We start from the raw sequence: 15,299 nt of genomic DNA on the forward strand, positions 1-15,299 counted from the left end.
ATCTGGTATATATTTTCTCCTAGCTGCATAAAAATTAGACACCTCTGCCACATTATTTCACTGGGACTGACTATACTCTACGAGGCTCAGATCGGGTGAAAATGCGCAGAAAGAGTGAAAAAAACAAAACAGTCACAGGGTCAGATGGAGCAAGTCAACAACCAATCTATTAATTCTAAGTAACGATCAAACAAGTCCTTAAAAAAAGAGAAAAAGACACAGAGCCTGACTTCTAGGCTGATCAGAGCTACATCAGTCCGGAGTGTGTGTTTATCGGGTGGGGAGATGGAGACTTCAGCTGGGCATTTCGGCATTTTTATTTCATCGAATTAAAGCCAATCATGCTAATACCTGGCCAGGAAGTCCACTTCTTGGCGACTACATTTGCTGTTTAAAAGCTTATCAATAAATCCTCCTCGTGCCCGACAATTCAAAATATGGACGGTAGGAGGAAAGTGGAGCAATAAATTTCTTGTTAGCCGCGGACTCTCCGCGACTTGCGCACATGTATGGAACAACGACGAACGGCTGGATGTTGGCCTGCACACAGCCTTTAGAAAGATAGATAGGCTGTGTACACTGTATGTCCATGCCCTATATGGCTACTCCAGAGCGGTCATTGTAATATTCACCAACAGATGAACTCTATGACTTCAGCTGGGCAGCCCTGTCCAGTGTCCAGCGTAATACAACATGGCGGACCTCAAATCATGCAGTTGGTATATGGTAAAGAAATCTACCTGTATTAAAATCATCTACCCAAGGGCTTCATATACACATATAACTTTGAAAAAAAATGATACTTGTCACATTTTGTGTCATCATTGCACTTGATTGATATCAGCCGAGGAACAAAATAACATGAGGGTTAATTTTTTTTCTCTCATGCAGAGAGCAAATGAAGTGACATTTTCCTGAAAACTGGAAAAAAAATAAATCACATCCCTTTTCCACTGCCCTCCTCACTCCCCCCCCCCCCCATTTCCATCCTGTCACTGATATCTAAATGCATTGGTCAAAAGGTGTGTACCCTGCAGAAGAGATAAAAGTTTGATCAAAAATATCTTATTTGGTTCCAACACATCATCACTCCCAACCTTGCAGTTGATTAAAATTTCAGTGAGCTTTAAATACAAAAGACTCTCGAAATAGTAGGGGGTGCCATAAACATGGGGGAAAATTTTAGGCATGGGGTAAAAAAAAAATCTCATGTGTGACACGCGTTGCGTTCATGTTGTGAATACGAAAACCGTAATACGCCAGGGCTGTAAACTTGCCTCTCAGTGTCTCCACTATGCTTTTCCTTTCAGACAAATTGAAACAACAGTCATTACCTTATTGGTGCATCACATTACTTTCCCCCTGACATTGCATGTACCGAGACCTCATCTCCTTCTGCCCATGGCTCCCATCTCTTTCCTTTCTCACCCCCCTTTCCCCTCTCCCACTGCGTCACTCCACTTCCCCCTTGTAGCGATACGATGCAATCTCACCAATAATATTGAAATGTCAGATTGACTAATGCATGATTCTCTTTGGAGCAGCTCTGGGACAAGACTGTCAGATTCGCTCAAAATCGCCAGCATCGCGGCGGCGCACGGCCGCTTCTAGTTCTACTCTCAACTTTGCTGCCTCCCTCGTCTGAGCAGAGAAAGAAGAAGAGGGAAGAGACACACTGTGTACATCCCATGCTCTCTGTCCTAGCAGTCCAGACATACACAATGTGTTTTTTCTTTTCAGCTTTGGCTCACATCAATATTATACTAAGCAAATTGCTTGCTTGGGTTGTTTGTCACCCGAATTGGGGCTGGCTGTATATCTGTGCATTGCCCTATGTATAACTATCTGTTTTTTCGTCTGTTAAAGTTGTCCTGCATTCGCACCCTTTTGCCCTGTATTTCACTATTTTTGTAATGTGTTGCACAGGCGAGAAGACTGGTATGGAGTCTCGGGGCTAGGACATATTTTAGCCTTGACTCTCATTTGTGCTTCCAATAGGCAAACACAATCCTGTCCCCATTAAAGTGAGACAGAGGGATGACTATTAGCAATGATCTGGCCGAGAGAATGACAACAGGGTCTGGTGTCGCAGAATAGGAGCTCAACTTGTTGCCTGTATGGTGTACCCTCAGTTCTCTCGCCAGTCCCAAGCACACATAGCACACAATCGTGCAGGCTGTGAGCGGACAGAATTGGTCACCAGGGATTCTCCAGTGTTTGGGGGTGGGGAGGGGGACAACATACGTGAAGAGCTACACTACAATGGCTATCAACTTGATTTTATCATGTAGACGCAATACAGTATCTCCAGAGCAGCATCTCATTGGCAGTTAAAGGGGTGGGGGGAGGATGTGAATACTACAAAGGGAGATACATGTACACATTGGCATAGCTGATGGGATTCTGAAGCTCAAAACACTCTCACATGCAATGAATGTTCGGGGGGGGGGGGGGGGGGGGGGGGGTTCCTTCATTACATCTACATATCCAAACAAACATCACTGCTTCAGTGAGCACCATAATCTGTGATGTTTGCGATGCACCCTCAATCAAACTTACTCAGAGTTCGATTTCCTCTCTTCTCATCTATTCTGTTATGAGGGGGTGTTCAGGTTTTATCTATTATTGAGGTAGCCCCCACTTTCCTGAACATATCAGACCAGAAGCATGTCTATTACACACACCCTGAACTATACCGACAACTCTTTTTTCTACTCCATGTCCTAAACAATTCTAAACCCAAACAATAAACCTTCAACCCTGAAAGAAATTGATAACACACAACTGACTTTATAACCCAACACAAATACATTATGTATATAGCCTATACAATATGGGAGTTTCACATTGCTAAACTTGAACATTCATGACCATGTCAGTTTCTTGAAAAAGATGGAGTACTTTTCAAACGGGGTAGCACAGTAAAAAAGAAAAAAAATAACACTTTCATTTGATAATAATTCAATTCACACACTTGACACCTGCAAATATTCTGCTATAAATAAGTAGCCTCAGGCTTCTTCTTTGTGTATGGTGCCACATATTGCTACTCTGGTATCAAAGGCATTAATGATGATTGGGGTCAGTGATATCCTTGCACACACGGACTAAACTGATGCAACAAGCGAACTTATCCCTTTATACTGTCATAGTAGAGACATGCTTGGAATCTTAAAAGTTTATTCCTGAAGACATCTTCATAACCCTGTAAGACCGCCCAGATGGTAATGGGATATCGTTATGCCTGCTCTTCTTATTTTTCATTTCTTCCTTAGTCAGTATCAATATTTCCTGTTGCTGAGAATGGAAGAGTGTGGCTACACAGATCCCACTGGAATACTACACAGAAGAAAAACATAAAAACAACAGCATGCAGACAGCACATGCAAGACGCTTCACCTGAACAAATATCCCTCATTATGCCCGTTTCAGAGGGACTCCCGGAATGAGAAGCCGGCTATTCTAGACTTTGGCACCTAATTGCAAAGCACAATCAGGTCGAAAGGCCAATCAAACGCGGTGGTAAAATTACAGCTTCCAGTCTAAGGTGTCTTTGAAGTAGCACTTGGCAAATGAAAACATGAGGGTGGCAAAGAGAGGGTGAGAGAAAAGGGGGGGGGGGAGGAGGGGTAGTGAAGGGGTAACAAGTATTCGCAAGTCTGAATGTTTTCCGTGATTGCTTGGTTCCCAGCAGTCAGAGACTCGCGCACACTTTGAATAGCCCGATCAAACTGGCGTGCTTCAAACACAGCCTTTCTCTCTCCCCATCCCTTGTAAAATCAGGCGCACAAAAACCGGCTAAGAAAAACATCCCTTTGCCCGCAAAAATGGTTCTGATTCAGGCCGTATTTTGGGAACAGGGGGTGATGTGGAACAGAGGTGTGAAACAGGAGCTGAGCACTCTTTTTTCTCTCTCTTTTTATGTGCCAAGCGCTGGTGAGGCTGGATCTACCAGTGAAATGCAAGGGGGGAACTTTGTTGATACGGCCTACTGTGTCAAAACTGCAACAAAAGGGAGCCCATTTTACACATGGATGGCTGAATAAACGCAGGCTCTTTCTTCCCAGGCGAGTGAACTGCGCGCTGCTTTCTTGCTTTTCTTTGACTGCTGGTTCAGAGAGCAGGCACAGTCACACTGCTAGAATGCTACACTTGCAGCCCTCACACACACACAAGCCTGTATTTGCATTCTATTCCTCTCTCTCTCTCCCAATCTCTCTCTTTTTCTAGTAGCCGAAGTCACGGCACTTTTGTTGGCAAGTGTATCGCAGAAAGGCGCGCTTGCAAGAGAACATAAATTCATCTTGATAGATCCCTTGCTTGAAAGCAACATTGTGCCTAATTCCTCACGAGGTATCGATGTTTTGCCACTGTTTGATCATGCAAATGCGCAAGCTGAGCCTCTTCCACCCATAGCAAAGGCTTGGTCTGCAGGGAGGGGCAAGGGGGCGGAGTAGGGGACTGGGGTGGGGTGCACACCAGTAGGTGATGTGGGGGAATGTTCGGTCGGGAGGTTGCCACGAAAATCGACGTGGAGAACAGAGAAGGGCTGACTGCTACGGGAATCAAAGATGGCAGCTCGCTCGGTTGGAAGCAGCCTAATTGTAGGCATTGTAGCACCCCCTGCTGATCCCATGCACCCCGGTACCACGAACACCCAGAATATCTCCCTCCCAGGGCTTACACACCTTGGGCATATTCCGAGAATATAAACATACACCCAATGATTTCTTCTGCTTCTTCTTGTTTTTCTAAAAGTAAAGTATATGGAAAACGAAAACAAAAATAAAAATCCCTTGGAGAAGATGACACAAGACAGAACTTTTCGTAAGGTTATACATTTCTTGCTCCATGCTAAGTTAATTGGTTGCCATCTTCCATCTTGGCAAAAGCCGAGGACGTTTTTTTCCCCCTTTAACTTGTTTACGTGACAACAGCCAGTAATAACAAAGAAAATCCCAGAGTTTACCTATCCTCGTCTTAGTAGCCAAAAGACAAGCATCTTTTATCCATTCTCAAGCACAAAAATCCTGTGTAAGGCCAAAAAAAAAAAAAGAGAGAAAAAAGAATTAAAATCCAACTCTTTTCTACCTTACTAGAGGCAGCATTGCTCCTCTCATTCAAACCAAAAAATAACAGGCACCAAAAATCCTCTACCTGAAAGGAAATAGTATACATTTTCGGCGGAGAGTCTGTTTGTGTGTAACCTTCATCCAACAAAGGTATCTAGGTCCCAATTCCATTATAGTGTAGTGGCATGCAATCAAAATGCAGCGATTATGAGGCTGAAGGCAACTTCTTTGCAGCTAGTTACTTATCATAACATAGCGGCCCTCGACAGACCCCCACCCTCCGAGAGGAAGAATATGAAGGGGAGGGAGAAGGAAGGACAGAAGGAAAGAAAGAAAGAAGCAAGAACAAACCTAATAGCTAGCCTTCAGTGCCGTGTTCATTCTCAAAAAAGCTTTACTGATGGTGTACACAAAAAAAGGCTGTCCTGAATTTGAGGGAGAAATAGAAAGAGAAGGGGGAAAAGCAGAGCGCAAGGAAATAAAGAAAGAGAAGGGGGAGGGTACAATAGTTCTGAAATGCTATGGGGCATTTACGGCTTAAGAGCAGGCGTGGATTTCTACCCCTTTCAATGAGTAGGGGATATGAAGGGAGGGGAAAAAGAAGGTCTGCATATCTATGGAGGGAATTAAAAACTATAATACAATGACTTGTTATTGTTGTTTAGAAAAACATACTTTTATTCCAAGTTGCAATGCACGGAGAAAAGCGGGCTGTCCAAACAACAATCACAATTGCAGGCTCAAAAGTGCAGCGGCTTTTTAAATGCGTTAAATTGGAACTGGTACCTCTCTGATCCCCACCCTTCTTCAAGAGCTTGTCAAAGTTGTCAACACTGAGTGCATTTTTTTTTAAATTTCCCATTTCATTTCATTTTGTCCATTTCCTGAAATAAAGATGGTTCTACGAAGGCTTGATACTTTCCCAGTATTCTTAATAGTACTTGATAATTCTTTTTTTTTGGGGGGGGGGGCTCTGACATTTTCATCTATTAGACGACTCGATTTCTTACAAAATAACAAGCACTTTCAACAAATCCCTCTGCTTTGTAATAATATGACACCAGGTGATTAAAATTAGTATCTATAGGCCTACATTTCACAGGGCACACCTTCCTATATTACCAAGACAGGCCACTCAAAATACTGGTTTACATTGAAGATGTGTGAACCAGCTTCTGTCTGGATTTCATGCTCGAACACGAGGGCTACGTTAGTCTGGTATGTAATTGTGCTCCAAGTTGAAGTTGGGGGGGGGGGGGGTGGGAGGGCGAAATCTGAAAGGAATCGCTAGCAAGACTTGGCAGGGAAACACGCATATATTTTTTCAAACACTTTGTATGCAAGATGCATCAGCGGGAAAGTGTTGGCAATGGCTCAGGAACCAAGTTTGGGAATTACATGGAAATCAAGTATCACTCAGAAATATCTCAAGCATGACATCAATATCATCCATCTATGCCCCCCTAGAAAAAGAAAAGAAAAGAAAAATAGGATTAACAAAGGTCCTACGCATGATGATGTCTATACAACAGAGACTTGCTCTCAATTATCTGGTCAGTGTCGGCAAAATGAAATGGCTTGGACATCTCAAAGGGGTAGTGGCCGGGGACAGCATTTGTCCCGACAAGCAATTCTATTGGTCCCTTGTTGCCATTTGTCAGAACTCCAATGATTAACCACAGACAAGCCACACACACACACACACACACACACACACACACACACACACACACACACACACACACACAAAAGAATGTCTGCTGGCAACATTCCTCAAAGAAATCATGACTTTTCACGATTTTCTCTGAACAATATCACAATGTTGTCCTTGTTTCTCGTGATGTCATGAATATTCCATGAAACATTCTGCAAAGATGTAACTTTTATCGACAAATGAATCACTCCTGAAATTTCGATCTATAATAGCGATCATATGCAAGAAGTAATGTTAGGACAAATAATGACTTGCAATAATGTCCATGGCTGGATTTTGGGTGGAACACTTTCAAACGATACCTTTTGCATTGTTATGCAAGGCCATCCTCAGGAATCACTGAATCATGTATATATTTGTGGCGAGATTAGAATGACTTATTCTATTACCAGACAGTTTTGGAAAGAATGTATGCAAGAAGAAGGGGGAAAAAATTCATGCATACTCCAGAACTTCATAAATTCTGATCATATATATGCAAAATCATGAAAACTCTATTTTTTCTACTAACAGGTCTTTAAACAGTTCATGTCTGGAGTCCTGTTACATAAAGGGTATCTTCAGAGACTTGTAGGTATGCATCCCGCTAAGCTTACTTATTTTTTTGTCTGGCTGTAGCCTTGCTTACGTCCTCGAAAAACAAAGCTAATTTAAATGCCGCCTACACAAACAAGAAGTCGGTGGTAATTTCCTTTATTGTGTGTGGACGGGCACACTCCCAGGGGCATGCAAAAACACTGTATCTAAATGTTTTTATATGTCCTCAGACAACCCTCCACATCACCCCTACCACCCAAAATAGATTGTATAAATATCCCCTCTTTCACCTCCAACTCACTCATTTATTCTCAAGCGTACATCAATAATGACCCAAAGCGGCTGGGAAGACCCATTGATTTGCCTCAAAAGCTATCAGGTTGTTTGGTCAGGGTTATGTAATATCAGGCTGGGCAAAGAAAAAAAAATCATCCAAACGACCTGCTCTTTGTAATTGGTCTACTGTACTACTTAAGTGGATAAAGGTTTTCCACTGCAAGGTAAAGAAAAAAAAAGAAAAAAAATGATCATGTCCTTGAATGGTTCTCAAATCACTAATGTACAATGTGCGGAATAATTTGCGGGATAAATGAAAAAGTATCGATTCTATCCGAACATGCTGTGACACAAAAGTCAATTGAACCTCTAAAGATGCACTGGGCGTTGCAGAGGCCAGCCCAGCAGTGTTATAATTGCGCTCGATCAATGTATTATGACTCTCTTCCAATATACTGTTACATAACTATGCAGACATCAAGGTCTATAAATTGACTTTACAAATAAGCACATTTAAACGAATGGGGTGTCGATGACAAAGCCTCTTTAAAATTCAAAACTCCCATCACACAGTCAAATCAAAACACTCCAGCCAAGGTTAGGCTACGCTTTATGAGAAAATTACATTTCACCCTTTAAAGCAGAGAAGAAAGAAAGCTTTCTCCCACTTTCTTTTCCAACGAGTAAAAGTAAGTCACAGAGAAATCGTGGCTCTGGTAGGTTAAAGTAATACATGGCCAACAGTTTAAGAAGAGGTGAGAATTGGGATATTGTAGTTAAAATTCCATTAGTGTTGTAAATTTGATGACAAATCCAAGCTTCATTGAAACAAGTATGACATGGTACACTGAACCAACCATATCCACATATATTTCACTTTCATACAAATTTAAAACATGTGCATTTTCTTTTTATCTTAAATTTTCAAAAAATTATCTGTGAATGAAATGAGAAACATCTGTACAAGCAATTGTCAAGATAGAGTGTGCACATCACCAATTTGTAGATGAATATAATATGGTCCTGATTACATAGAAGAGAAAATGGAAATGGTTCCATCATGTATTGTGCATAGAATAGAAATTTAGGCCAGTGTTGATTCATATCGCGCATCATCACTGTAGATACATTCAGTATGTATTCTTAAAATCATGTCTAGTATTCATATGCCCCCCGTTTATCCAGCTAAGATTAGCCAGAAAATGCCAACAAAGCCCCTTGCGATCACAACCTGACATTTGGCATGGGAAATATGCCCACGGAATTCCCATTGGGAGATGTCGGACATCTTGCTATCTCGTGAAGATATGAACGTATAGTAGTAGGTACGTTCCCAGTAGAACCATCGGTATCGTGTCATTTAGTACGTACGGTGTACCTTGAGAAAGGTGTGTACATTTGATTTGTTTGCATGTATTATGTATGTGAGTGAGTGTCATCGTCTGTATGTATGCGGGAGAAGGCAGATGAGCGAAAGAAAGATAGTGCATATGTGTGTATGTGTGTATGTGTGTGTGTGTGTGGGTGTGTGTGTGTTAGAGCATTTGTTGAGAAGTATACAAGTGTTACAACAAGCACCGACCAGATAGACTCGCCAGTATCCACAAGTCGTGGAAAAGAGATGCTACCATAGGCACTACACGCAGCGTTCCCCATGACAAACTTCAAATCCTTTCTTTCCACCAATCTGCACATCAGCAACATGCAAAGGGTGTTCGCAAAAGAGACACTATAAATGCTACATGCAGCTTTCTGCGAGACATGCTCTCAACCCTTTTGCACCAATCGGCACATCGGCAACATGCAAAGAGAAAAACAACAACAACAAAATACCTCAAATAAGCCAAGCTGGAGGGTGTGCAAAACTTGTATTCTATCATTTGATTTCACATCACAACAATTTTGACATTTCTAAATAAAGGATTTTTTTCCCCCTATTATTCCCGAAGTCTTGAGGGTACGGCAAAGTGTACAAACGTCACTTGTACTTTCTTTCCACTCAGTATTCAGTCTGCCCCCCTTTCCCTTCATATCTCCCCTCTTTAGTCTTCCCTCCTCTCACTTCAGCAACAATTACAGATAAGAGAAAATTACCCCTTGAGAAATGTAGGGTAAGTGTTCTTATCATTAACACGCATAACTTGTTTGTTGGGTACCAGAGGGAGGGGGAGAGGAGAAAAACGAAGAGATGGTTGAATTTTGTCCAAACAGAACCAGGAATGAGGGTAGCTTGCTGACGACTATATGCATTGTACACAGACAAGAGCAAGATTGGACCGATAAAACTAATATGTATTTTCTGGGTTGAATCGGAGGAAGAAGGCAGAGCCCGAAACTGAGGGGAATGGCAATGGTGGGGGGGGGGGGGGGGTGTGGAGAGAAAGCACAGGGCACATTTTCATCGCCAGAGAATGAGATGTAGAAGAGGCAAAATGAAATATGGAAATGGGCAAATGATGGTGGAAACTAGGGGGGTCTAAAAGGCCGTCCATGAGGCAAATACATTAGCTGACGCTCGGAGACGAGATGCTATCGATGTTAGTTCATCATTTTATCAATCTGGGAATCTCCATATTAGTTGTTTCCGTGGGGCACGGGGCAGGAAATTGCAACAGGCAGGGGCAAGTTTTCTGCGCCCAAAAGACTCAGAGATGTATGCGATTTGCTTGGCGAATACAGCCTGGGTTATTCCCCTCAAAGTTGGTCAAAAGAACCTTAGCACTATGCTTAAGCCTACCATGGTACGTGTCCCCTACCTAGAAGACAAGTAAGCATACCTAGAAACTTGTCAAGCTTTTGTGAAACTTTTGCTGAACACTGGATCTTAACAGTGAAAGCTTACATTAACTTTACTTACTCACTTACAGAATATTGTTAAGATTTATGGTACATTCCATTCAAGTGTTTCTCATACAAATGAAAATAACATCCCTTTACCACAGCTCACAAACTTCGTGCCCTCGTTTGGGACACAATCTCACTAAAATATAAATTAAACAAAGTGACGGAGTATGAAGGATGCATTATTTTATGAACAGATGTTTATTTGACTCTGTTCAATGTGATTTTCCAAACAGCTAGCAAACAGAACATGTTGTTGCATGCGTAAATATAAACAAAGTTTAATCGATCATTTTGTGGGCAAGTTCAGAACTTGTAAATTCTTTAGAATGTCAGAAAGAGACTTTGAGCAGCTAACTACAATTCAAAAAAAAATATTCAGTGATTACAGCTTTAAATTTGTTTTTCGCAAACATCTCCATAGCATTTCTCCAATTCCCTTAATAGAAACACTAAAACAGATGATCAATGGTAGTTCCACCAAAAAAAAAAGAGGAAAAAAATGGAAACAAAATTATGGTACTGTGAGCATCGCTGTTACTTGTTACAGACAACTATACTTACAAAGAGAATATCTATGCAATCCACAGCTTGAACTTGTCCCCTCTTTAACTCTCACGGGACCAGTCTTAAAATGTCACTATTGTAGCATGCAGAAATTTTTGTTTTTGACTGTAACACGGTTAATCAACTTGGGAATGGCACGCAAAAACATAAGGTAGCATTTGAGATGATATACAGCCCAAAGTAATGAATGGCAGTTGCTCCACAGTGCACCACCCAGGGTGGTCAAACATCAACCTCAATTACGCCTGCCAGGGCCCTTTCCAAAACACATGTCGCCAGTGAAGTCTGCAAGTTATGTTCTTTTATCAAATGTTGACATGCTCAGGTTTGTGTGTGTGTGTGTGTGTGTGTGTGTGTGTGTGTGTGTGTGTGTGTGTGTGTGTGTGTGTGTGTGTGTGTATGGGGGGGGGGGGGTAGGTCGGTTTGACAAAAATTGGGGTCAGGGATGGTGCAATTAGTATCCTACTACACCCTCAAGCAAAGACCATTCCCATTCTGGCCAGATGAATGCCAGAATCTAGCCGCAGAAGAAAGCCACTGCCAACTGAAGAAAGTCTGACAAAGGGTTGAATATCACTTCAAATGACTGTTACGGCCAGCCATGATATGTATATCTGTCTTCATCCAAAAGTGCTGTTCACTAAACAAAAAGTCATTCACATCTGTAGCAGAAATAAGAGCTAGAAAGAAACTCTTGAGAAATATTTCTGTCCCTGGCAGGAAGGTTGAGATGGTAAGATTTGAAAGTCATTACATGTAACTACCGAAGTGGCAAGGATCGGTGACACTTCATAAACTTTTAACAACTTTGGCATACAGCTCTGATTTGAGGGAGGAAAGAGAAAGTGCGTCTCCAATTACAAGTGAAACCTGCTCCTACACACCACAAGTGCTTCATGTAATGAGTTTGCAAAAAGTAATCCAGAGAATTTAGAAAACAACAACAAAACGCTGCCTTCGATATCCAGCAAACTTCTGCAGGAGGGAGTACAGGAGCTCTGAAGTTCATAAACTAAAAAACACACAAATAAACAAACAAACAAACAAAAGGAAGCCCTCCAGCCATCCAATCAATGTAAGAGCAATTAGGATGTTCTTCGAGAGAAACCTTTTTTTTTTTACTGATTTTCACAGGGTAGCTCCTTCTGTAGATCCCCATGGAATCCTTCACTTGACAACCTTATCCATCATTCTTACGCTTTGCTTGTCACAAGTGCCATGTGCACTGGACAAAGGATGAGAAAAGCAATAAAGATGGTGACAACCACACACAGACACACACACAAAAAAAAAAAAAAAAAAAAAAAATTCCCAAATCCTTTGTGTTCCATCATCGTTTGGTAATTCTCACAGGTTGTCAAGGAGGTGAGGAAGAACGTCTCAAACACAGTTGCCAGGCAAATCAACATCGCAAACAGGGCACGGGGGAGGAGGAGGAGAAAGGGGGAGAAAATGAGGCAACATCATCTCGCCGCAGCAACCTCCCTCACCAAAATCTACAGAGATGTGGTAAGAGTGACAAACATGAAATCATTAATTAACATCTGAAATGTCATTTCACACCTTCATCATCTCCCACTCCTTGTCTCCGTCGTTTCGTCGCTCTCTCTCGCGTACTGCCCAGTTTCCGCAATCTCAGCCCGCTGCCAGGAAGGGAGAGGGAAAAGAAAAAAATGGCAAGGGAGAAGGGAAGTAACGATGGAGAGAGAGAGAGCAGGAGATGGGGAAAGAGACGAGCGGGGAAAGGGAGAGTTACAGTGTACCACTTTTGGTGGCCAGCCTATACTGACTGCCCATCAATAATGTATGTTGTGAGTGCAGGGTGCAATCTATAGCCCATTTTGTATCCATTTCTCTGTCTCTCACGCACCCAATCTTTGCTAAATTCCCCCCTCCCCACGTCTCTCCATCTCTCCCTCTCTCTCTCGCACCCTGCCTGCCCGGATGGCACGGCATTTCTAACGACGTAATGGCTGCGTGACTCACAGTAGTGCATATTGCGACTCCTTGAGTAACGACCACTGTGCAATTTGCATGAAAATAGCCCTAGAAGACAACTAAAAGTAGTAAATGACAAGCCACGGACTTCACTTTATTTTTCTGTAGCTTGATTTTTCTCCTACCAATCATTCTGACCCCGTGGGAACATACAAAAGGCCGGGTGAGTTGAGAGAGGTGGGTGCGATTCTTGTGATGCTCAGTATTCCCATCTGCCATTCAACATCTTTCACACAGCAGATTCTCTCAGATGTTTTCAACTTTTCATTTGAAGAGGAAAGGATGGGGGGAAACCTTACGACGACGTTCCCGTGTTATTATCGCCCAACTTTCACAACCTGTTTCACAACATCTCTAGAATCAGTCAGCACAGTACCAAACAGCACCAGCAATATACGAGATGGCTTCTTTGTAGAAGGCTCCGGAGTCCAGGGGATGTGTAAGGCAGACAAAAAGCAGCTTACAATTTTTTAAGACCCTGCAAGTCTTTGTTGCAACCCACACAAACACAGCCAGACACACTCCTGCACACACACACACACACAAACACACACATGTACACGTAGAGAAGCCCAGTGACAAACAAACACACGCAGGAATATAGATGCATATTTAATCAGATTTGACATGATATAGATTGAGGGACGAGATCCATTATGGAGCTGGCTAGCACCTCCTGGAAGCCGCAACGCTCTCGCCTGCCTCTGCTTGCCTCTATCCCTCCCCTGAATGCTTGTGCAAGGCGTAGCATCCACACATGCCCCCAGGACACATTTTTACACTTGACTGAACACATCTTTGCTTGATGCATTGTTGCTCTCCGTATTCCCTCCTTTTCCAATTCCCTTCTTCGTCTACACCTCTCTCCCTCACTCCCCATCCTTTCTTCTTCTTCTCTTTTTTCCCCCCCTAAAGCACCTACAAATGCATATTGCTTGAGATGCCATCCTTACCTTTCAGTGCCCACTGCTTTACACCCCCTTATGATATGTTCTTTCCCTTTATCTGTAATATTCCTCTCTACTGCCTATCTGTACACATTCCATCCAGGTCTTACTCTTCCTTTGTATCTCTCTCTATCTCTACCTCCTCTCCTTCTCATACTCCCTTTTGCATCTCTCTGTCATACTCCCCACTAATGATGCCCAGGTTTTTCACAGGGCCCATATGTCACCATTAAAGCAGTTTGTTCTCGTCTGGATGTTCGGCATCTCCCTGGTCTCCGTGCATCGAGCATCAGCGCACGCATGAACATGTGCGTTGCTGCTGCACGTACAGATGCATATGCCCACACAACTCCTAATGTTCTTACCACGATTAATGGTTGAAAGAGCAGACCTCAAATCGAGCCTCATCTTTCTCGTACTGCCACTCAAACTTATCTTGCGCATTCTTCACTCCTCTTGAACTCTTCCAGTAAAATTTTCCCCGTCCCAGTTTTAGCTGCAACATAGAGACTTGCTAATCGTGCCCATGAGGAGTGTTGTTCCATTACGGTGTATGGTGTGGATTACAAATGTGCGTTGTATGTGATATGCCAATTACGTAGAACAACCTGAAGCAAGCGAGAGACTTTACAGTATTCTGTGGGAATGCCCTATGGATGTATGCGCTGTTTACAGGGCACTTGTTCATGCCAATACAGCACACATCCACATACAACCATCACTTGATAGATTGTGGGCATTTTCGTGGATTTGTATTCACGTTTTGTACACCCAAAAATGGGCTCTTTCTGTAAGCATCTCTTATGTTAACGTCTGCTGTTGACGAGACAGAGAGCCTCCACACGCCATTTTCCCCCGGCATTGCGTATCGTGCGACATTGCAACACTTCGTACACAGAGGCAGATACAGACGTGTAACACAATCCCCAATCTAATCATCCCGTAGCCTTCAACCACTCAGAGAAATCAGTTTGACACCATCCCAACACTCGTAGTAGCCGCTGGAGGAAGGGAGCCACCCTGACCTTGGAATCCATAAAGAATACTTTCCACGGCAGTATGGGGTCAAAAAATGGACTGGCAAACTGTTGAGAAAACTAACTTATTAGGAGTGGGAGGAGAAAAAGAGAGAGTGAGAATGAGAATGCAGGAAGGTTAGTTTTCACCACAGAATCCCCCCCCCCCCCACCTCCACCACCTGAAAAACGTCACTCACAATTCCATTAGTCACCAAACCTTGCCCCGGGAAGCCCAGACCACCGTTCTAGAAGCACGCTATAGCAAAATATTATTCATGGAGGTTGGAGATTAAAACGGGACCTGCCCAGCAGACAGGGACCGCGCAAG

General features: G+C 42.8%; 1 protein-coding gene across 1 annotated transcript in view; it reads right to left on the reverse strand.

Annotated features, from left to right (window-relative positions):
- LOC139708118 (vitamin D3 receptor B-like) overlaps positions 1–15,299 on the reverse strand; it is an 86,091-nt gene that overhangs the window by 34,014 nt on the left and 36,778 nt on the right. The window lies entirely within an intron of this gene.

The sequence above is a fragment of the Diadema antillarum genome, unplaced genomic scaffold (genome assembly GCF_040938485.1).
Source record: "Diadema antillarum isolate AM-2024a unplaced genomic scaffold, OU_Dant_1.0 seq00001307_RagTag, whole genome shotgun sequence".
Classification (NCBI taxonomy): Eukaryota; Metazoa; Echinodermata; class Echinoidea; order Diadematoida; family Diadematidae; genus Diadema; species Diadema antillarum.